The sequence below is a fragment of the Panicum virgatum genome, chromosome 7K (genome assembly GCF_016808335.1).
Source record: "Panicum virgatum strain AP13 chromosome 7K, P.virgatum_v5, whole genome shotgun sequence".
Taxonomy (NCBI): domain Eukaryota; kingdom Viridiplantae; phylum Streptophyta; class Magnoliopsida; order Poales; family Poaceae; genus Panicum; species Panicum virgatum.
Genome location: NC_053142.1, coordinates 22,742,485 through 22,765,932, shown reverse-complemented (window position 1 = coordinate 22,765,932; position 23,448 = coordinate 22,742,485). Strand labels below are relative to the sequence as shown.

The window sequence follows — 23,448 nt, the reverse complement described above, 5'->3', positions numbered from 1 at the left end:
ATGTGATCATGGTGACGCTGCCACACAACAACAATCCAATTGTGCAGTCCATGTGAAGTCATACTATAGTGGAAATAATTCTGCAAGTCAATAGTCATGTTATTTTTATTGTTCTAGTAAGCTATACCATAATGAATTTACTCCTACATGTACATTGTAGATCCATATGACACATTTTGGATCATTTATTAGTAGGCTAAATCCATCTGTGGTGCCTGATTAGTTCCGTTATGACTCTAATACCTGAAATTTGTAGCAGTTTGCATTTTTCTTTTGTTTCTATCGGGCGTGCAGATAACCCTGCTTAGTTTCTGTTAGATAAGCTGCAAGCTAAAAAGATTCAGGGCTTGATGCATCCACAGGTGACTAGTTCTTTGACCATTACTCATCTTAATCTTCAACAATTTTGGTAAATACTTCTTTGAATATTACTCCTCTTAATTTTTTAACAATTATGTAGTATTTTTGTAATTTGGAGTAGTATTTTGTTCATATCAACTACCTCCGTTTCAAATTGTAATTCGTTTGACTTTTTTATCCCAAGTTTGAGTACTCGACTTATTCAAAAAATTTGTGTAAATATTGCCAAATTTAGGCCATTCTTGAAGATCTTGTATTGATAATTCAACTCACAACAAAAAAAGTGATATTTTGCACAAATTTTTAAATAAGACGAGCGGTCAAACTTGAGGTCAAAAAAGTCAAGCGACCTATAATTTGAAACGCAGGAATAGGCCGTAATATTTCGTAATTTAGACCGGTATGTGCTTCTGTTTGTAAAGCTACAATCTATAAGGATTCAGAGGCAGTTGCATGCATGGGGTGATTACTTCTTTGAATATTACTCCTCTTAATTTTAGAGAAATTTATGCAATATTTTTCTCATATTTAGAATAGTATTTTTATTAATATTCGTGTAGTAATTTCAAAATTTAGAGTACTATGTGCCTCTGTTAGATAAGCCACAAGCTAGAATGATTCAGGGGGCAGATGCTTGCACGGGGTGATTACTTATTTGAATATTAATCCTCTTAATTTTAAACAATTTTGGTAATTGCTTCTTCGAATATTTCTGCTCTTAGTTTTAAACAGTTTTATGTAATATTTTTTTCATAATTCAAAGTAGTATTTTTGTTCATATTCAGAGAGTAATCTCACAATTTACAGTAGTATCTTTTACAATTTTCATATTTGATATTTTAGACACTGTAATAAATATTTATTGGTAATGCATGCAATTAGGAGAGGCATAGTCGCATAGAGCTGTCGCGGAGATGCTCCTGAGAGCAGTCCTACATGGGAACATGTTAGACAATGGGCTTGTGCGACAGCATGACCGCATGGTGGTGAATGTTGTGGCATCACCTCTATGATTTTTGTGTGATGCGTGATCAACTTCATGTCACATAATTATTTTTAAATATAAACACGTCACGTGTGTTTTTGAACATAAATACAATTCCAATTCTTCGATTTTTTGTTAAATTTATTTGTTACGGTTGTATTTCTGCAAGAGTTGTAGGTTCACTCATGCTAGAGCTACATCGTCAATCGGCAAAATTATGTTTGTATCGTTCCTATAAATGTAAGTAAAAGTCGTTCTTACTTTTATAATTGTTGACGCAAATCTCGGTCAACACACGAACGCACTAGATCGTGCGGCGCGAGAAAGAGCTCGATGCAGCTCTCCCTGCGTGGAGCGGTCAGACCGGTCTAAGGAACCGGTTAGACCGGTCGCCGGTGAGAATCGGCGACGGCCGACGAACGCGAACCCAGGAGGGACCCCGTCAGGGTAGGTGCACGTAGGGTTGTTCTAGGATCGGCAGGCCACCTAGAACTTCTTCAAACGTCGCAGAGACGAAGGAAGAACAGCAGATGGGGTTGGAAAAACTAGGGTTTGGAGAAGAGGATAAATAGTAGATTTTGTATTGATTTTTGTTCAATTGGATTCCCTAATCGGCCGTGACCCTTTGTATTTATAGGGTGGGGTGGACATACCCCGCAAGAAATCCTGTTTACAGATCTAAATCTATGAAAAACCCTAGTTGTACTCAGACTCTACCTGGACCGGTCAGACCGGTCGGAACTACCGGTCAGACCGGTCGGTCCCTGCCGGACTGGCCACAGTGCCTCGACCGGTCAGGCCGCTCGGTCAGACCGGTTTGTGCCAATTTTGGCTGTCAACATATGCACCCCTGTTTTTTGGTAAAGCTTGCTTGCCAATAAAACATTCTTCTGAGCAAAAATTGTCTAAGGGCGATGATTAACACTACATCGGCCATTTTTGTACTAAAGACAATAAACAATTATCGGCCATATTTTGCTCAAGTCGATGTTGAAACAAATTGTTTGGGCCGCCACACCTTCTTCATTGTCGCTGACGTCTTTGGCACGGCCTCCACTTGTTGTTCCACTGCCTCCTTCTTGCGCATACGTTGCAGCCTTCGCTTCTGAGTATGAGACAAGCCTGAGGGACACCACCTCGGCTGTAAATACTTTGAATCTTGCTCCTTGCTCTTCTCATTCTCTTTGCTGCAATCAACATCTTGCTTGACCGGATTATTGCTAGCAACAATCGGTCTTTATAGTAATGCATGATTTGGATACATAGGAGGATATTGAATATAATATGATCGCATATGTATCTTACTATAATCCATAGGTATATAAAAGTAAGGATACCAGCAATACCATAGAGCAATCGGTCCACTAGATAAAGTATAATTACCTTGACTCGATTGCTCTTGATGTCTTGACGATGATCCCGTATCCTTGACTTCGCTTGGTGGCCCCTTATGTCTCTGAGCACTCCTTTCCTTCTCATATTTGGCCAAAAGTTCCTTAAAACTCGGCATTGTCTTGATTTTGGAGGATTTCCCAGATTTACTGGGCGCACCGGTCAGACCGGTCGAACTGATCAGACTACCGCTATGGCCGGTCAGACCGGTCGACTTGTTGTCGGCCTTCTTCTTCTTGTCTTGCCCCCCGAGTATTTTTGCGCCTTGAGAGGTCTGTAATGTCAGCTTCTTTTCAGGTCTTTCATCACCAATAACTACATTTTTCCCTTTTGTCGATTCAGCTTGACTTGGCCAAACTAACACTTTGGGATTACTCAATTCCAACATATGCACTGGGAAAGGATTCTGATCAATTTGCATATTAAGAATAACCAATCATCCTTCATTAATGTCCGATTGAATTTGTCTACGTAACACATTGCAATCATTAGTAGCATGTGAAAAAGTATTATGAAATTTGCAATATGCTCGCCGCTTCAACTCTTCAAGCGGCGGTGGAGTATGTGACATCTTGACATATCTAATCCTATATAACTCATCAAATATCCTCTCGCACTTGGATACATCAAAAGTAAATCGTTGATTTTGCCGATTTTTCTGAATCGGCATAAGAGAAGAACAAGTAAATGGTTTAGCTTGAGATGGCCAAGCAAACTCAGCAGCATACACATCATTAGACTCATCGTCCGAACAATTTGAATTGCATTCTAAAGAATGCACACTTGAACGATGATGCCTATTAGATTCTTGAGACTCTTTGCCACGGCTTTCTACAGCCAAAGCTCTTTGATGCACCTCAATAATAGCCCTCTAATCTTTCTTTAATATGATAGCGCAAGCCATTAAAAGCCAAGTCAGCTAAATCCTTTTCTGCAATATTCACACTAAAGCATCGGTTTTTTGTATCGCGGAATCGTCTCATATAATCATTGACAGATTCATCACGCGATTGTCTAACCGATGTCAAGTGAGACAATTTAAGCTCATCATGCCCACAGAAAAAAGTGCTCATGGAACTTCTGCTCTAATTGTTCCCATGAGCCAATAGAATTAGGTGCCAAAGATGAAAATCATGAGAAAGCGGTTCCAGTTAGATAAAGAAAATAAACGCACTTTTAACTCGTTTATTGAACCAGCTTCTCCTAATTGGGCAAGATACTGACTAATATACTCAAAAGTACTCCTAGTATCTTCCCCACTGAATTTAACAAACTCAGGCAACATAAAACCAGTAGGGTATGCAACTGAATCAAACGAAGTAGGATACGGCTTTTGGTATGTGCGGGTTTTACTTCTAACTGCAACGAACATGGCACCATTTATGCCATTTCGAGTGATTTTGGTGATCGAATGACAACGCAATCAATGGGACTAATATGATTGTTAAGATGACCATTCTCAGGCTTTTAGGTTCAAGTGATGACAAAGAGAAGAAAGGCAAAGTTAGGCCCGAAGGGCCGCCCCTACGGGGGTAGGCACACGTAAGGTTATTCTAGAATCGGCAGGCCACCTAGAACGCCTTCAAACGTCGCGGAGACGAAGGAAGAACAGCAGATGGGGTTGGAAAAGCTAGGGTTTGGAGAAGAGGATAAAAAGTAGAGTTTGTATTGATTTTTGTTCGATTGGATTCCCTAATCGGCCGTGACCCTTTATATTTATAGGGTGGGGTAGACTTATCCCGCAAGAAATCCTGTTTACAGATATAAATATATGAAAAACTCTAGTTGTACTCGGACTCTACCTAGACCGGTCAGACCGGTCGGAACTACCGGTCAGACCGGTCCTGCCGAACAGGCCACAGTACCTCGACCGGTCAGACCGGTCAGACTGGTTTGTGCCAATTTTGGCTGTCAACATTAAGCGCACCTCTGTTTCCGCAAGAGTAATATGGCTCTCATGTCAGTATTTTTAGTGGCAGAACCTGCTGTAGCAATAGAAATTTACTAACACACAAATTAAGAACACTACAGTAAATCGGGCGGGGGCCATGCTTGCGGGAGGTGTGATGGGAGTAAGATCGCTAGATAAGTTGACCCCGTAAAAAAAACTAGTGGTAGTAAATCAATTGACGTATGGGGACTGAGTTCACCGCTCCACCATCAATAAAATGGTCGGCTAGGCACCGGGTCAGATATGGAACATGGGAACAATCACTTTTTACTCCCGTGCTACCTCAACGGCGTTAGAGGTTCGGTGCCTTTTACTCCCGCACACACCAAGTCGTAAAATTTATCTCATGCGACAACCGGTCAACTCGAATCGCTACAACTGCGCCAAAAATATCCACGAAAACTGAGGGATGCTCAGCCTGGTCTAGCAAGCGTTAAATCAGGACAGATCGGTAGGTGTCTAGTCAAGCGTTAAATCAGGGCATACTCGCAGATGTCTAGTCAAGGAGCATTAAATTACACCTTTTACTACTAAATGATGTTAGCATGTAAATTCAGTGCGCCAGTGAGCTAAATAGCAATTTAAGGCGCACGGCGGCGCTCTCGTCGGAGCTCTGGCGCACTATATATATAGGACGAGTTTTTTCTATACTCGTGTATAACTACTCTCATCGTCAGTATACCATCATGTGTATGTCCGCATATTTATTTATCACTTTGAGTATATTCGTATATTTATTCTAAAATACTTCAAAGGTATATACATGAAAAAATTCAAAAGCAGTCCTATTTTTTAAATATACTATGATTATACCATAGTATATAAAATAAGTATGTCCATATACTCTATGTATGGTCACATACCCAATATATATATTCTAGTATGAACACATACTTCGCATACATACTCTTCGTTGGATTAGATCCGTCCGATATCATGAGATATACATGTGAGGTAGCTACAAGCAAATGTAGAAAGGATATACACACACACAAAAGCTGCGCAGGGGATTGGACTTGGAGCCGAGAGGGGAAAGCAATGCGAATGGCGGCCCTGGAAGAATTGAGAAAACAGTGAAAGCGGGGAGTTACCCTAGGTCATCCTCGCGGTTAAATAATCAGGCGCGTCGCAATCTTGTAAATTTACAGAAGTTGAAACGTTCTTTCCTCATTCCTAGAATAGACATTTCGGATTTGGAAGTTTATTTGATTTAGCAATTTTTTCTAGGATATTACTCGAAAAAAGGGTCACTCGAATTTTTGACCAAACATCTCTAAACCAAACCACTGTTCGCCTACACGGTGTGTAAATGCTACTCGATGGGTAGCCATGTAGGCCGATTAGCCATGTCAAGCCGTGCAAAATAGTTTTGACCGTTTAAAAGGCCATTTAAATGGCCCTGTATACCAAGTTTTGCTAAATGATGGGTGATCGACCGTTCACCGTTAACGTTTAGGCTAACATTGAAACAAACACATCAAAATTATGTCAGGATATTTTGGATCCTTTCAAGAATTTGGATTCAAGGCTTGAGGGCTACTGGGTATGTGTCAGCACTGATTTGTTTTTCAAATTTATTTGGAAAATGAAAGTTGAAATTCAAGATTCTAGATGGACCATCGGCCTGAATTCTTCGATTCAACCTAAGGCGCGGGGGCTACTTCATATGGAGTGCAATTTTTCATTGCACACCATATATATAAAGATAATTCATGAAGGCTTCAAGACTACTCGAGCAAAAGCACTACACACCCTTGGTGCAGCCAAAGAAGTACTTGGAAGACACGTTGTAGGTGAAGTTCAAGGTACTCAGAAGACAACTTCAGAAGTACTCAAAAGCGTGCGTTCTTCGGCTACAACGAACTCGGGGGCTTGTTAGACCTGGGGCCACAAGATATTTGACGTGGCACATATCTATACGAGATATAGGATGGGGCATGTCTTGTACCCATACATCATGGCATGTCTTGTACCCATACATCATGTAGATACAGAAGGAAACTACTCGAGTAGTACTCGAGAGGGACTCCTAAGTTCATACCGATCTGGGGTTTCATGTAACCCTATCCCCCAGGCTGTATAAGGGTGGGTAGGGACCCGTCAAAAGCATACACCAACTTCAGGCAATACAAACCACCAAACAAAACGTAGGGTATTAAGCAACTCACGGCCCGAACATGTTTAAACCTTGTGTTGCTTGCACCATCATGTTCTTGATCTCGGCGACTCCCTGCCTACAGTATGCTACATTAGGGTATCCCTAGGTAGGCTTGCCATTAAAACACCGACATATACTTTTACTTATTATTTGTGATTAGCTTTGGAGCTGAGATTGCTGTGAAAATTGGCTGTGTGCGATTGCAGAGGCCGGAAACTCCCCCTTTTCTAAAAGGTCCATATAGTTACATGATTTAGTAACCGAAAGCATCACAATCTACAAAAAATCTATATATCATTCATACTATATGACTGAACATTTCATCATTTTCCCACATTTGTTCATTGGAAAAAGTGGTACAAATAAAAAGCATCAGCCAAATATAATTCAAATCGAAGCACAATATGCCAATGAAGTTGACCAGTAGCATGATGATGGCATCCAAGAAACACTGGGTACAGTTGTATTTGGAATAATGACGATTAATTGTGGACTGCATTACACTAGTAGAGAAAGGACCTTCAACACCGGGTGACAAGGGCCTTAGGCACCGGTTTCCAACTGATACCCCGAAACCGAGACTAAAAGTCTTGGTCTCCAGCACCGGGTAAAAGAATCGGTGCCTAAGGCTCTCTTTAGTACCGGGTGAAGGTTCTGTCCGGCACCAATGCATCAGTACCAGGTCTAGTCTATGTTGACGCTCACTAACGATCGTTTTCGGGCGTCAACTTGATCAGAAAATCATGAGAGTTTGCATTTCTTACACGCATCCTTATTCAATAAAGTCCCTAAACCACACTTTACCTTTTAGAAAATGCAAGTTGTATTTTGGAGATAATATGCAGGTTGCAAGCACACTTTGGCCCGACATAGAATCACAGAAAATATCAGAGCTCCGTGCGCGACACTAGAGTATCCCTTACTAGTGTAGACATGGTGTCTAGATTAGCTAAGTGTTGCTGGATGTCAACTATACCCACAGTTTGTAGAGGTAGCCGGCAGGTGGTGACAGCCCTGTCCGAGCCCGAGTAATCCTCCACGTTTGGTATGGGGGGTAGGAGGTACATAAAGTCGCCGGGGTATACGGGCTCCTCCCGTTGCTTCGATAGCGATCTCCCTGTTGTGTAGTTTAATCTCTGATGAGCTAATTAATGAAAAAGTGTAGATATAGCTAGCCTAGCACAGCTGACTCAAGCTCTGACTTTTACCTTGCTCCCGGCCTAAAGCATCTTTTATCTTTCTTTTATCTTTTATTTATCCAAGAGGGTGGTTTGTGTGTGTCACACTACCTCCTACCATGTTATTATCTTACCCATGTCTATGCATGAGAATATCCAATCTAGATAAAGTTCATCAACTAGTCCATATCTCTTCACTCACCGCCTTCCCTGCGGAAATATAAATGACACCCCGGTATACTCCGGGATAAAATGCTACAGCGGTATTCCGTGCGCTTGCGGATTTATTCATGGTTCATGAAATACTGCCACCCCAATTGGCGTCTGCGGGCGTCATCGCTGTTTCCTGGTGGTGACGTAGGTAGGCGCCAACAAGCATTTTTGGCGCCGTTGCCGGGGATCGAACAGATTGAAGTATATAGACAAAGTTATGAATGAAATCGAAATTGGTATTCGCTTGCTAAATAGGCTAACTTGGCTTTATTTTCTTGTCTTTGTTGATATGAAAATAGGGTAGTGTATGACCGATTTTGACTTGCCACAAAACTTTCATTCTGATCCAGAGTCACATTTGAGGAGGACACGAGCTCGTCTCGTATCACCTCAGAGATCACTCTCGGCAGCCAAACCAGTCATTGCATCATCGTCAGCTTCTCAAGCTATGGCCCAGAAGACACTCCATGATTACTCTACTCCGTCTGCTAACCAGGTCCCTACCGGGCCCGAGGTTAACTGAAGCGTCCCCTCATAAGAGAGAACTTAAATGTGATACAAACATCAGTCCCAGGAGGCTGATGCCACATTTATTACATCAGATGGTTCATTACCGTACAAACCTCCGAGGAGGACACTCGATACAGATGATAATAATAAGTAACCAAGCTACGACATAACACCAGAGCGCGACCCACATGGGATCGAGCTCAGGTTCAGAGTACTGCGCCAGCGAAAACATCTCGAACAGGGCCGGTTCCACAGGCAAGATTGGGTGTAGAATGATAACCCTACTCGGCATCGTCTGGTACGAAGTCTGGGTCTTCTTCTGTAAAAAGTAAGAATGGGGTGAGTACAAACGTACTCAGCAAGTCCAACCACACCCACGGAGGGGGTTATATCAGAATAACATGCTCAGGTAAAACAATGGATAATGTTACGGTTTAATGTGCGGAAAGCTAAATTTTATGCAGGGGTTCGTTTAGCCAAAAACATTTCAGAAACCAGTTTTTGTAGTGAGTAACACGGAGTTCAAGTTTTAAGCTGCTACCGGACTCCTCATCCGCCGTAGCACACGGCACAACTGCCGGACGCATTTCCAAAACATCTCACACCAACCCATCCCAAAGTAAACACTAGTTGTGAGACCACACCGTAACTCGCCCAGTATCGTGGGCACGGACTATTCGAATAGGTTTTTTTAACTCTGCAGAGGTGTGCAACTTTACCCACAAGCGGGGTACCACAACTCGATCACCTTAGTGACGGTGCAGATCCCAACAAAGCCATTGCCCACCTTAGCTAGACCTGACTAGCCATCACGGGATGCACCAAGGGGTCATCGACCGTTCACCTAGGTTTAATTGGGGCATAAGTCACTCGGGGCTTATCCCTTCTCCTTAGTCACCCGTTGCTCTCAGCTCTCCTGATGGCTATCAGACTAACTAGTGGGATTTATGCTAAGCCGTTGCCCATACAACGGTCGAGTGGTTTGCACGATAGTGGAGTTAGGTGAGATGTAACACCAACTTGGTCCTTAGGGGTGACAAGATGGATATCTTCCTTCATTGCCCTGCCACACCGGCACGAGCACACCAAACGGCAAATCACACTGAAATGTCATCCATCCCATCTAGGCTCATCTTTCGAAAATCCACTTTTATCCCTTCCCACACACACCTTTTCTTTATAAAACAAGTTGTATAAAGTAGCAGGTCCTAAGCGTTCTAGTATCGATTAACGTCCAAGCAAAATCAGACATTAATCTAGGTGGTCAAGGAATGGTTGTCACAAATCAAGGGGTGGCTATCCAACCATGTTTTCATGCAAGCAAAACATATGCAATTTTGTAAAACAGGCCAATAGGTTGTGTTTATAAAAACTAGGACAAAACATGCATCAAAGGGGCGGGATTGAACTTGTCGTCTACGTAGCCTTCGGGGAGGTCCTGTCCTTCAGGCTCGGGGTCGCAGAACTGGTCCTCGTTCACCTGCTCGCAGTACTGCTCGTTGGCGGGCTCTCCTTCATTCACACCGTGGTCTATGACACATGCAAACAAGCACACAATCAAGACACAGAAAAATAAAAATTTATCGTTGAGCTCGAATCGGAAACACATAAGATATGGAGTATGGAGTAATATTTTCGAGCGGTTTCCTAATGGCATGGTCAAAACTAAGTTATGAAAGTTGTGGTAAAGTTTCGGGTTGATTAGAGTTCATTTGGTGCATAAAATGATAGGTTGGACAATGGTTCAGGGGTTAAATAAGGTCCAGGGACTTGTTTGTAAATATATTTGAGAAGGCAGGGGCTTGGTTTGTAATCTAGAAGGTATTTGGGTCATTCTAGAAAGAGGTAGGGGTTTATTCACAAATATGCTATATAGTGGAAGGGTCTGTTTTGAAATGTAATAAAAGGGGGGTCTCTTTTTGCAAAATGGTTAAAGAGGGGGGGGACTCTTAACAAATTAAGAGGGAAAGGAGGGGGCTTGGGGAAAATTTGCCCCCTTCCTCCTCCTCCCTCCATGTAAAACAGAGGAGGAGGCTTAGGGCGCCGGTGGCCTTGGGCCGGCGGCCCTGGGGCTCGGCGGCGGTCTTGGGAAAGGGAAAAAGGGGTGCGGGCCATGGGGAACCCACTCCCCGCCTTGATTTGGGCCGGGGTGCGATGAGGCGGCGGTGCCGTGGGGTCAGAGGGTGGCGGGTGCCGGTGCGTTGGTGGCAGCGACGTCGTGGGGCGTGAGAGCGGCCAGGGAGTGGGGGAGGAGCACTAGAGAGGGCTCTGGCTTGATTTCCCTTGCTAACCTCGGACTGGAGTGGAGCAGAGAGGCGGGTCGACGGGAGGCAGGTGTGGCGGCGGAGTAGCTTTGCGGCGGCGGCGCTGGAGCTTGGGGGGAGGTGCTGGGGGTGGCGGAGGTGGTCGTGGGGCGAAGGGGTGGTGCTGGGTGTCCTTTTATAGGCGAGCTAAGGCGGTGGAGGTTTGGCGGGGCGTGGGCGGAGGCCGGCGAGCGGTGCGGCCGAGTTAATGGAGGCGCGACGCGGCGGTGCTAGCAGCGAGGCGGCACGGCGGTGATGCGACGGCACGGGCGCTATGCAGCACTGGCGGGGCGTCAATGGCGGCGGTGGTGCGGTCGGCGAGGCGAGCACTGGTGACGCGACGCCTCGGGCGACCGGCGCAGGCGGCGCTTTGCCAAGGTCACCAGTGCTGTGTGGGCATCGTCATACGGCAAGGAGAGGAAGGTGGGCCGACGTGCGGCGGGAAAGTGGTGGGTGGTGTGCGCGTGCGCGCGGGCGGCTTGGCACGGCTGCGCGCACGGGCGGCCGGCATCGCGGCTCGATGCTCCGCGGCGCGGCGGGCGCGTGCGCACGCGCGTGTGTGCACGCCCCGAATCGGCTTGGCGCGGCGCGGCGCTCGTCCGGAAAAGGGGAGCCGCGGCGGTGCGCGCGTGTGCGTGCACGGAGCAGCAGCCGGGAGCGGGGCGCGCGCAGGAGCGGGGTCCAGGGGGCGTGCGTGCGCATGGGCCGAGGGGAGGCGTGCTCGGGTGGGGTGCGTGGCCGGGTGGAGCAGGAGGCGAGGGGGGGTGCGGGCCTGGCGCGCGCGGCAGAGGAGAAAGGAAGGAGTGCGGGCTGGGCTGTGCGGCAGAGGAGGGAGAGAGGAAAAGAAAAGAAGAAAAGAAAAAAGGAAAATTGGAGAAAGAAAAAGAAAAGGAGGGGAGAGAGAGAGGAACGAATGCTCGCCGGCGGGATTCGCGGTGGCCGCTGTGACCCGGTCGGCCACGCGCAACGTTGTGCGCGCGCGTGGATGAGGCCACAGGAAAAAGATCGGGGTCGGGAATCGGATGTTAGGAACGGAGAGACGGATTCCAGGAAAGGGCTCGGGTTTTAAGAGTATTTTGAGCTCAACGATAAGAAGTTTTGCAAATAATTATTTTAGCGTGTGATTTGTTTTTGATGAATTTTCGGGATGTCACAAAACCTACCCCCCTTAAAATGAATCTCGTCCTCGAGATTCGGCTGGTTCCTAAAGAGATGAGGAAATTCCTTCTTCAGAGCGTCTTCGCATTCCCACGTAGCTTCTTCCACTCCGTGTCTGCTCCACTGAACTATGCAGATCCGTACTTTGGAGTTTCTGGTCCTCCTGGTGACAGTGTCTAGAATCTTGACCGGTATTTCCTGGTACCGCAGGTCTGGCTGTAGATCTATTGTTTCCACTGGCACGTGTTCTGCCTCGGGTACCCTCAAACACCTTCTTAATTACGACACGTGGAACACTGGGTGTATATCCGACATTTCTTCCGGTAGTTCTAGACGGTACGCTACTGCTCCAACTTTCTTCAGAACTCGGTATGGTCCAATGTATCGAGGGGCCAACTTCCCTTGTACTTGAAATCTTCGGGTTCCTCGAATGGGTGACACCTTGAGGTACAAGAAATCTCCTGGGTTGAAACTTATTTCCCGTCTTTTCTTGTCCGCGTAGCTCTTTTGCTTGGACTGAGCTGCCTTCAGCTTCTCTCTAATCTCAGCAACCCTTTCTTCCGCTTCTTTTATTAATGCAGGCCCGACTAGGGCACGTTCCCCAACTTCTGACCACATCAACGGAGTTCTGCACTTCCTTCCGTAGAGAGCTTCAAACGGTGACATGCCCAAGCTTGCTTGGTACCCATTGTTGTATGAAAACTCAGCATAGGGTAAACTCTGCTCCCAATCCTTGCCATATGTAAGAACACATGCTCTCAACATATCTTCCATGATCTGATTCACTCTTTCTGTCTGGCCATCCGTCTATGGGTGATAAGCGGAGCTAAAATCTAACTTGGTGCCCATGGCTTTATGCAAACTCTTCCAAAACCTAGAGGTGAATTGGGTCCCTCTATCTGAAACAATTTGGCTGGGCACACCATGCAACTTCACTATGTTCTCTACATAGAGCTTGGCCAGTTTTTCTCCACCATAGTTGGTTCGTACGGGTATGAAGTGAGCCGCTTTAGTGAGTCGGTCCACTATTACCCATATGGAGTCATGTCCTTTCTGGGTTCTGGGCAAACCTACTACAAAGTCCATCCCTATTTCATCCCATTTCCAGACCGGGATAGGTAGGGGTTGCAACAGTCCTGCCGGCTTCTGGTGTTCAACTTTGACCCTTTGGCAAGTATCACAGCGGGCGACAAATCGTGCAATATCCGCCTTCATTCCGTCCCACCAATATTTTTGTCTTAGGTCCATATACATTTTGGTGGATCCTGGGTGGATGGAGTAGGCCGAGTTATGGGCTTCGTCCATGATTATCTGCCTGAAGGCTCCCTTCTGGGGCACACAAATCCTATCTTTATACCACAATGTCCCCTTATTATCCAATCTAAAGTCCGGTGCCTTATTTTCTCCGGTCTGCCTCTGTATCTCCATCAGCCTCTTGTCCGATCTTTGTGCCTTTCTGATTCTATCCTCTAGTGTGGATTGGACATTCAGCACTTGGATGGAGCCTCGAGGGACAATGTGCACATTTAATCGTGCCATCTCCTCGCGTAGATGGTCATCCTTGGGTCCATAGGATTTCCGGCTTAGGGCATTGGCTACTACGTTTGCTTTTCCGGGGTGGTAATGGATTTCCAAATTATAGTCCTTAACCAACTCCAACCATCTTCTTTGCCTTAAATTCAAATCTGGCTGGGTGAAGATGTACTTCAGGCTCTTATGGTCGGTATAGATCTCGCACTTATTTCCAATCAGATAATGTCTCCAAATTTTAAGGGCATGCACTACGGCTGCCAGTTCCAGATCATGGGTTGGATAGTTCTGCTCATGAGAACTGTGCTGGCGGGAAGCATATGCAATGACTTTCTCGTCTTGCATCAGTACACAACCCAATCCTTGTCGGGATGCATCACAATAGATGACAAAATCCCGATGAATATCTGGTAGGGTCAGTACTGGAGCGGTCGTCAATCTTCGCTTCAGTTCCTGGAAACTCCTTTCACATGACTCTGTCCAGGTGAATTTCTTCTCCTTCTTGAGCAGCTCTGTCATGGGTCGGGCTATCTTGGAAAATCCTTCATTGAATCTCCGATAATACCCAGCTAATCCACGAAAACTTCTGATCTCACTAACGTTGGTCGGTTGCTGCCAGTTGGACACTGCTTCGACCTTCTCGGGGTCCACTGCTACTCGTTCCGCAGTCAGAATATGACCAAGGAAGGCTACTTTCTCCAGCCAGAACTCACACTTGCTGAATTTGGCGTATAGCCTATGCATTCTCAGCTTCTCCAAAACTACCTTGAGGTGCTGCTCGTGCTCTTGAATACTCTTCAAGTAAATAAGTATGTCGTCGATGAAGACTACAACAAACTTATCTAACTCATCCATAAACACCTTGTTCATGAGGTTCATGAAATAAGCAGGTGCATTTGTCAGTCCAAAAGACATTACTGTGAACTCAAACTGCCCGTATCGGGTGACAAAGGCTGTCTTCAGGATATCGCTCTCCCTAATCTTGAGCTGAAAATATCCGGACCTTAGATCGATCTTGGAGAAGTACTTGGCCCCTTTTAACTGATCAAAAAGGTCATCGATCCTGGGAAGGGGGTACTTGTTCTTGATAGTGACTTCGTTTAGTGCCCGGTAATCTACACACAACCTCATACTTCCGTCCTTCTTCTTGACAAATAGAACCGGGGCTCCCCAAGGAGATGAACTTGGCCTGATGAAGCCAATTCATTGTAGTTCTTCCAGCTGTTTCTTTAATTCTGCTAACTCCGAGGCTGCCATCCTATAGGGTCTCTTGGCTATAGGGGCAGTTCCAGGAACAAGGTCAATAACAAACTCTACATCCCTATCCGGTGACATAACGGGAAGTTCTTCAGGGAAGACATCTGGGTATTCATTCACTACTGGGACTTCATCCAAGGACTTGGCTTCCATGCTAAACACCATCGGGTTCAATCCACTCTCCCGGGTATGACAGGTCACTCGGACTCCTTCCGGGTTCGTGAGGTGTACCACCTTGTCAGTACATCCTATGAGGCCATTGTGTCGACTTAACCAGTCCATTCCAAGGATCACGTCTATTCCCATGGACTTTAGTACTACTAAATCTGCTAAAAATTCTACCCCACTTAAATTGATCCTTACCCGTAGACAACCTAGTTGACACTTGATGTCACCTCCAGGCGTCCGGGTTATTAGGAGTGTTTTTAGTAGTACTGTAGGTATTTTGTGCTTTTCCACGAAACTTGAGGATATGAATGAGTGTGATGCTCCAGAATCAAATAATACTGTTGCAAGGGCTGAGCTGACTAGGTACTCACCGAGTACTACGCCCTGAGCTCCTTGAGCCTCCTGTGCGTTGATGTGGTTGATGCGGGCTCGTCCAAATGACTGCTGAGGCTGCCTCATCTGCTGACTGTTGTTGTTGGCATTGCTGTTGTTGCGGATGGGCACTCGGTTGGCACCGGTCAGGACTGTCTTTGGTCTGTTCACCGTGTTGGAGAAGGCTGACGTAGCGGGCTTGTTCTTGGCATAGGGGCAGTCGGCGATGAAATGTCCCGTCTATCGGCAGTTGAAGCAGGCCCTCACATTGCTGTTGTTGGTGGTCACCTGGCTTGCATTACTTTGCGGGGCCCTCATGGTGTTCTGGCTTCTGGGCTGGGTGTTAGGGGCCCGTGGTCCTGTCACTTGAGACTGAGTTTTGTACTGCATTGGGGCTTGGGACCTTGGTGCGTTGTAGCTGAAGCTTCTGGGCTTCTGGAAACGATCCTGCTGGCGAGACTTGCTCTCCAGGAACTTGCGCTTGTTATCCTTTCTTTCATCAATCTTGGCCTTCTCTGTGAGGATTGCCTTGTTCATCAGAGTGTTGAAATCAGGATAGATCTGAGGGTGAGCAGGGTCCTGAGTTCAGGGTTTAATCCCTTCTTGAACATATCCTGCCTCTTCTCGTCGTCGTTCACTTCTTCTGGTGCATAGCGAGCCAGCTCCATAAACTGGTGAGTATACTCATCCACCGACATACTCCCTTGCTGAAGTGCGCGGAATTCATCTGCCTTGCGCTTCATGGTGGCCGAGGGGATATGGTAGCGGCGGAACTCCTTCACGAATTCATTCCAAGTGATGGTGGAGGCATCCTTGGCAGCAGCGCAGTAATTCTCCCACCAGGCTAATGCAGACCCGTTGAGTTGGTGGGCTGCTGGAAGAACCTTGTCCCGATCCTGGCACTCGAATGGCTCGAGCTTTCTCTGAATCACACGAAGCCAGTCGTCTGCATCCAAGGGGTTGCTGGATCCAGCAAAGGTGGGCGGCTTGGTCCTCAGAAAAGCCGTAAGCTTGTCATTAAAGGTCTGCTCTCGTGGCCGCTTGTTTACGAGAGCATTGGCCTGTGTCTCCAGTATGAGAGTCTGGTTGTGGATTATCTGTGCCAGGTCCATGAAGGGTTGTGGTGGTGGCGGTAGTGGCGCATCATCATTTTCTCCTCTGCCCTAGCTCACTTCTTGTTCTACGGGCGGAGAGTTTTGCTCAAGAGGCGGTGCTCCTGCATCAGCGGCTGGAGGGATCCGGTTGGGAGGCCCTCGTGACGCTCCGGGAAACCATCTGTAGATCGAGTGGATTGGGACTAAGATTAGGTGATGTTTAAGTTGTTTAATTCGTATTTTTGAAAAGGAAGTATCTACCTTCTGCCGATAAGCACACAACTAACAAGCACACAACATACCAAACAACAAACACAAACAACTTTATTACTGCAAGGGAGGGTACCACACGGGGCAAGGCCAAACGCATACTACACGTCCGGGTACACAACTTCAAAAGAAAGGGGGCACAAATTTTCTTCAGACCACATGGCTTCATCCCTTGACAGTCGCTAGCACGTTAAGCAAACTCATTGGCTTGAGTGGGTTCTTCCCTTGGAAGAGAACTCACGTCTTCCAGGGGAATGAGCGATCCTTGCTCAGCGTCCTCTAGATCTCCGTTTTCCCGGGGTTGCGTAGTGGCTTCTCTTGCGGCGGCGGCCGTAGACCTTCCAGGGTTCTCGGGTGGGGCTTGTGGGTTTCCCAAGAGTGGTCCCCATGCTATGACGGGCGTTCCGAGCAGAACATGGTCTTCTCCTATTGCCGGGACTGGGGTTCCACTTCTACCCAATTCCTGCATACGCCAGTCCCGGGCTTGCCTGAGGCTCTCCTGACCAACTGCTTCACTGCTGACCGCGGCTGTGGCTCTTGCCTCGGCTTGGACTGCTCGGATCAGTTGCAGTCTTACCGCGAGCTCTGCTTGCTTGGCTCGATGGGTCTGTTCCCTCAGCAAGTTGGCTTGCTCATCAAAGAGCTGATCCAAGGAGGCTAGGTAGGTAGCCACTTGGTACAGGAGGCCTTCTTCATGGCGGCACCGTTCCAGGCTTCTCATTCGAGCTTCCCAAACTGGGGTTCTGATGGCCGGCGGAAAGAACCTCATTGGTGTCGGGGCGAGGTGTCTTTCAAAAATCCGGCACAGGTAACGGAGTGCTTTCCGGACGGCTAAGGGATAGGTGTCCTAGTGCCTAAACCCTGTAGCGGTCACTCGCCATGGCTGGATGTCGGGGTAGCGGTCACTTCTGGCGATGACTAGGATCACCCTGCAGCGTAGAGTGCCATGATGCTCGTACTCTCTACTATAGTACCTTGGGCATTCCGTGACACCAAGGCTTTCCAGGGCATTGATCAAGAGGCTGGGGAAGCCAGGTGCAGCTTGGCAATTGCCCTGGGTCCATCCTTCCTCAGCCATCTGAAAACAAGGATAGGGTGAATAAACTTGCACAATTATTTGGGGTACACAAGGAAGTAGATGATATTTATTATTACAACATGGTGGGATATAGACTTCATGGATACACGATTATTAGGGCAAAGGTTCTAGCTTGGGGTACTACTCCTATCATGGGGATTCTTCCTCGATCCTAAGGGGGCGCTTCTTCAGTGGGAGATACTGATCCATCATGTCATCTTCGGTCTGAGTACCTTTATCCCAGTGGGTTTCTTCGGGTTCTTCCTCCTCAGTTTGAGTGCCTATGTCCCAATGGGTTTCTTCGGGTTCTTCTTCTTCTTCCTCTATCCACCCACCTATTCCTCTGCGAGCCTCGTATTCTTGCATTCGAGCTTAGAGAGCGGCTAGGGAATTCTCGGCACGTGCGGTCCTTGTCCATTGTTCTTCCAGTTCTGCTTCACATTCTTGCATTTGGACTTGGAGAGCGGCTAGGGAATACTCGGCGTGTACGGCTCTTGTCCGTTGTTCATCCAGCTCATGGGTTGCCTTCTCTGCTCTGTGGACTTGTTGCTTCAGTTGTGCCGCTTGTTCACGGTAGAGCTCATCCAGGCCAGTGAGATAGATGGATAGGTGAGAGACCGTGTCTTCTAGGTCTTCTTCTTCTCTTCCAAGTCCTCTCATCCGGGCAATCCATGTGCATCCTCTTCCTTCAGTCGGCGGGAAAAATCCCATAGGAGTCCGCTGGAGGTGATGCCTGTAGATCACGCGTAGACGTCGCAGGGCTTTACGGGCGGCTTTTCGATGGGTGTCCGGGAAGCGAAAACCAGTGGTGGAGATGAACCAAGGGTCCACATCTGGGTAGCGGGTGCTCCTTGCCACGAAGATCATCAGGTCGCACCGAAGAGTGCCCTTGGAGTCGTACTCCCGGTAGAGAAACTCTGGTGGGTCCACAACTCTGATGCGTTCCATGCTGAGTATCAACAACTTAGGAAGGCCGAGCTCTGCGTGACAGATTCCGCCGATCCATCCATTGTCTGCCATCTGGAACAGGGCAAGAACCAGTGGTGAGTGTTTGTGTGAAGAAAGGGTTAAGGAAGGAATAATCCTAGTGTGAAAGGGCCTAAGACAGGGTTTCGCTCCTAGGGTCACGTCCTACGGCCAACCTACGGCTCTGATACCACCTGAAGCGTCCCCTCATAAGAGTGAACTTAAATGTGATACAAACATCAGTCCCAGGAGGCTGATGCCACATTTATTACATCAGATGGTTCATTACCATACAAACCTCCGAGGAGGACACACGATACAGATGATAATAATAAGTAACCAAGCTACGACATAACACCAGAGCGCGACCCACATGGGATCTAGCTCGAGTTTCAGAGTACTGCGCCTAGCGAAAACATCTCGAACAGGTCCGGTTCCACAGGCAAGGTTGGGTGTAGAACGATAACCCTACTCGGCGTCGTCTGGTACGAAGTCTGGGTCTTCTTCTAGTAAAAAGTAAGAATGGGGTGAGTACAAACGTACTCAGCAAGTCCAACCACACCCACGGAGGGCGTTATATAGAATAACATGCTCAGGTAAAACAATGGATAAGGTTACGGTTTAATGTGCGGAAAGCTATGCCGTGCGGCCCGGCCCGCACTCCTTCCTTTCTCCTCTGCCGCGCGTGCCAGGCCCGGCCCCCCCTCGCCTCCTGCTCCACCCGGCCACACTCCCAACCTGAGCACGCCTCCCCTCGGCCTGTGCGCACGCATGCCCCCCTGGACCCCGCTCCTGCGCGCGCGCCCCGCTCCCGGCTGCTGCTCCGTGCCCGCACACACGCGCACCGCCGCGGCTCCCCTTCCCCGGCCGAGCGCCGCGCCGCGCCAAGCTGACCCGGGCCATGCACACACGCGCGTGCGCACGCGCCCGCCGCGCCGCGGAGCACCGAGCCGCGACGCCGCCCGCCCGTGCGCGCAGCCGTGCCAAGCCGCCCGCGCGCACGCGCACACCACCCACCGCCTTCCCACCGCACGTCTGCCCACCTTCCTCTCCTTGCCGTATGACGACAGCCACACAGCACCGGTGACCTTGGCACAGCGCTGCCTGCGCCGGTCGCCCGAGGCGTCGCGTCACTAGTGCTCGCCTCGCCGACCGCACCACCGCCGCCGTTGATGCCCCGCCAGTGCCGCACAGCGCCCGTGCTGTCGCATCACCGCCGTGCCACCTCGCCGCTAGCACCGCCACGTCGCGACTCCATTAACTCGGCCGCACCGCTCGCCAGCCTCCGCCCGCGCCCCGCCAAACCTCCACCGCCTTAGCTCGCCTATAAAAGGACACCCAGCACTGCCCCTTCGCCCCACGACCACCTCCGCCACCCCCAGTACCTCCCCCCAAGCTCCAGCGCCACCGCCGCAAAGCTACTCTGCCGCCGCACTTGCCTCCCATCGACCCGCCTCTCTGCTCCACTCCAGTCCGAGGTGAGCGAGGGAAATCAAGCCAGAGCCCTCTCTAGTGCTCCTCCCCCACTCCCTGGCCACTCTCACGCCCCACTGACGTCGCCGCCACCGCACCGCCGCCCGCCACTCTCTGACCCCGTGGCACCGTCCGCCTCATCGCACCCCGGCCCAAATCAAGGCGGGGAGTGGGTTCCCCATGGCCCGCACCCCTTTTCCCCTCCCCAAGACCACCGCCAAGCCCCAGGGCCGCCGGCCCAAGGCCGCCGGCGCCCTAAGCCTCCTCCTCTATTTTCCATGGAGAGAGGAGGAGGAAGGGGGCAAATTTGCCCCAAGCCCCCTCCTTTCCCTCTTAATTGGTTAAGAGTTCCCCCCTCTTTAACGATTTTGCAAAAAGAGACCCCCCCCTTTTATTACATTTCAAAACAGACCCTTCCACTATATAGCATATTTGTGAATAGACACCTACCTCTTTCTAGAATGACCCAAATACCTTCTAGATTACAAACCAAGCCCCTACCTTCTCAAATATATTTACAAACAAGTCCCTGGACCTTATTTAACCCCTGAACCTTTGTGCAACCTATCATTTTATGCACCAAATGAACTCTGATAACCCGAAACTTTACAACGACTTTCATAACTTAGTTTTGACCATGCCATTAGGAAACCGCTCGAAAATATTACTATGTACTCTATATCTTATGTGTTTCCTGATTCGAGCTGAACGATAAATTTTTATTTTTCTGTGTCTTGATTGTGTGCTTGTTTGCATGCGTCATAGACCACAGTGTGAACTGAAGGAGAGCCCGCCAACAAGCAGTTACTGCGAGCAGGTGAACGACGGACCAGTTCCGTAACCGCGAGCCCGAAGGACAGGAGCCTCCCCGAAGGCTACGAAGACGGCAAGTTCAATCCTGCCCCTTTGATGCATGTTTTGTCCTAGTTTTTATAAACACAACCTATTGGCCTGTTTTACAAAATTGCATATGTTTTGCTTGCATGAAAACACGGTTGGATAGCCACCCCTTGATTTGTGATAACCATTCCTTGACCACCTAGATTAATGTCTGATTTTGCTTGGACGTTAATCGATACTAGAACACTTAGGACCTGCTACTTTATACAACTTGTTTTATAAAGAAAAGGTGTGTGTGGGAAGGGATTAAAGTGGATTTTCGAAAGATGAGTCTAGACGGGATGGATGGCATTTCAGTGTGATTTGCCAGTTTGGTGTGCTCGTGCCGGTGTGGCAGGGCAAGGAAGGAAGATATCCATCTTGTCACCCCTAAGGACCGAGTTGGTGTTACATCTCACCTAACTCCACTATCGTGCAAACCACTCGACCGTTGTATGGGCAACGGCTTAGCATAAATCCCACTAGTTAGACTAATAACCATCAGGAGAGCTGAGAGCAACGGGTGACTAAGGAGAAGGGATAAGCCCCAAGTGACTTATGCCCCGGTTAAACCTAGGTGAACGGTCGATGACCCCTTGGTGCATCCCGTGATGGCTAGTCAGGTCTAGCTAAGGTGGGCAATGGCTTTGTTGGGATCTGCACCATCACTAAGGTGATCGAGTTGCGGTACCCCACTTGTGGGTAAAGTTGCACACCTCTGCAGAGTTAAAAAAAACCTATTCGAATAGTCCGTGCCCACGGTACTAGGGCGAGTTACGGTGTGGTCTCACAACTAGTGTTTACTTTGGGATGGGTTGGTGTGAGATGTTTTGGAAATGCGTCCGGCAGTTGTGCCGTGTGCTACGGCGGATGAGGAGTCCTGGTAGCAGCTTAAAACTTGAAATCCGTGTTACTCACTACAAAAACTGGTTTCTGAAATGTTTTCGGCTAAACGAACCCCTGCATAAAATTTAGCTTTCCGCACATTAAACCGTAACCTTATCCATTGTTTTACCTGAGCATGTTATTCTGATATAACCCCCTCCGTGGGTGTGGTTGGACTTGCTGAGTACATTTGTACTCACCCCATTCTTACTTTTTTACAGAAGAAGACCTAGACTTCGTACCAGACGACGCCGAGTAGGGTTATCGTTCTACACCCAACCTTGCCTGTGGAACCGGCCCTGTTCGAGATGTTTTCGCTGGCACAGTACTCTGAACCCGAGCTAGATCCCATGTGGGTTGCGCTCTGGTGTTATGTCGTAGCTTGGTTACATATTATTATCATCTATATCGAGTGTCCTCCTCGGAGGTTTGTACGGTAATGAAACCATCTGATGTAATAAATGTGGCATCAGCCTCTTGGGACTGATGTTTGTATCACATTTAAGTTCTCTCTTATGAGGGGACGCTTCATTAACACCTGAGGGGAAAATTTCGAGATCAAGACGGGTCTCATTACGATGGTGCAGGCCAGCCCTTTCTGTGGCAAGGCCAATGAGGATGCCAAGCGCTCATCTCCAGCAGTTTCTAGAGGTCTACAGTACTTTTGTTATCAAGGGTGTATCGCAAGATGCCATCCGACTCCGTCTTTTTCCGTTCTCTCTCTTGGGGAGAGCGAAGCAGTGGTTTTATGCTAACAAGGCTGCTGTGGATACTTGGGACAAATGTGCCAAGGCATTCCTCTCGAAGTTCTTCCCGATGGGCAAAACCAATGCTCTTCGTGGTCGGATTTCGAACCTCCAGCAGGCATCAAATGAGTCAATTCCTGAAGCTTGGGAGAGACTTAAGGAGTACATTCTGGTGTGTCCACACCATGGAATGGACAATTGGCTCATTCTATAGAACTTCTACAATGGGTTGACCCAGTCATCCTAGTGATCATGTGGATGCCGCTGCGGGTGGAGCTTTCTTCTCGCTGACCATTGAAAGTGCTACATCATTGATCGAGAAGATGGTTTCCAACCAAGGTTGGAGCGATGATCACCTCCAACCACGCCAGCGAGGTGTGCACTCTGTCTAGGAGGTCGACATGCTCGCTATGAAGATTGATCTCCTCCTCAAGAAATTTGAGGATTATTCCTAAGATAAGGCTCACATGCTAACACTTCAAGCCTTGGAAACTCGATGTGACACTTCAGGTGTCTAGTTTT

General features: G+C 48.1%; 1 non-coding gene across 1 annotated transcript; it reads right to left on the bottom strand.

Annotated features, from left to right (window-relative positions):
* Positions 1-23,011: 23,011 nt before the first annotated feature.
* On the bottom strand, positions 23,012-23,118 carry LOC120643203. The gene has a single exon (XR_005662894.1). It is a non-coding gene; the product is annotated as a small nucleolar RNA R71 (small nucleolar RNA).
* Positions 23,119-23,448: the final 330 nt, after the last annotated feature.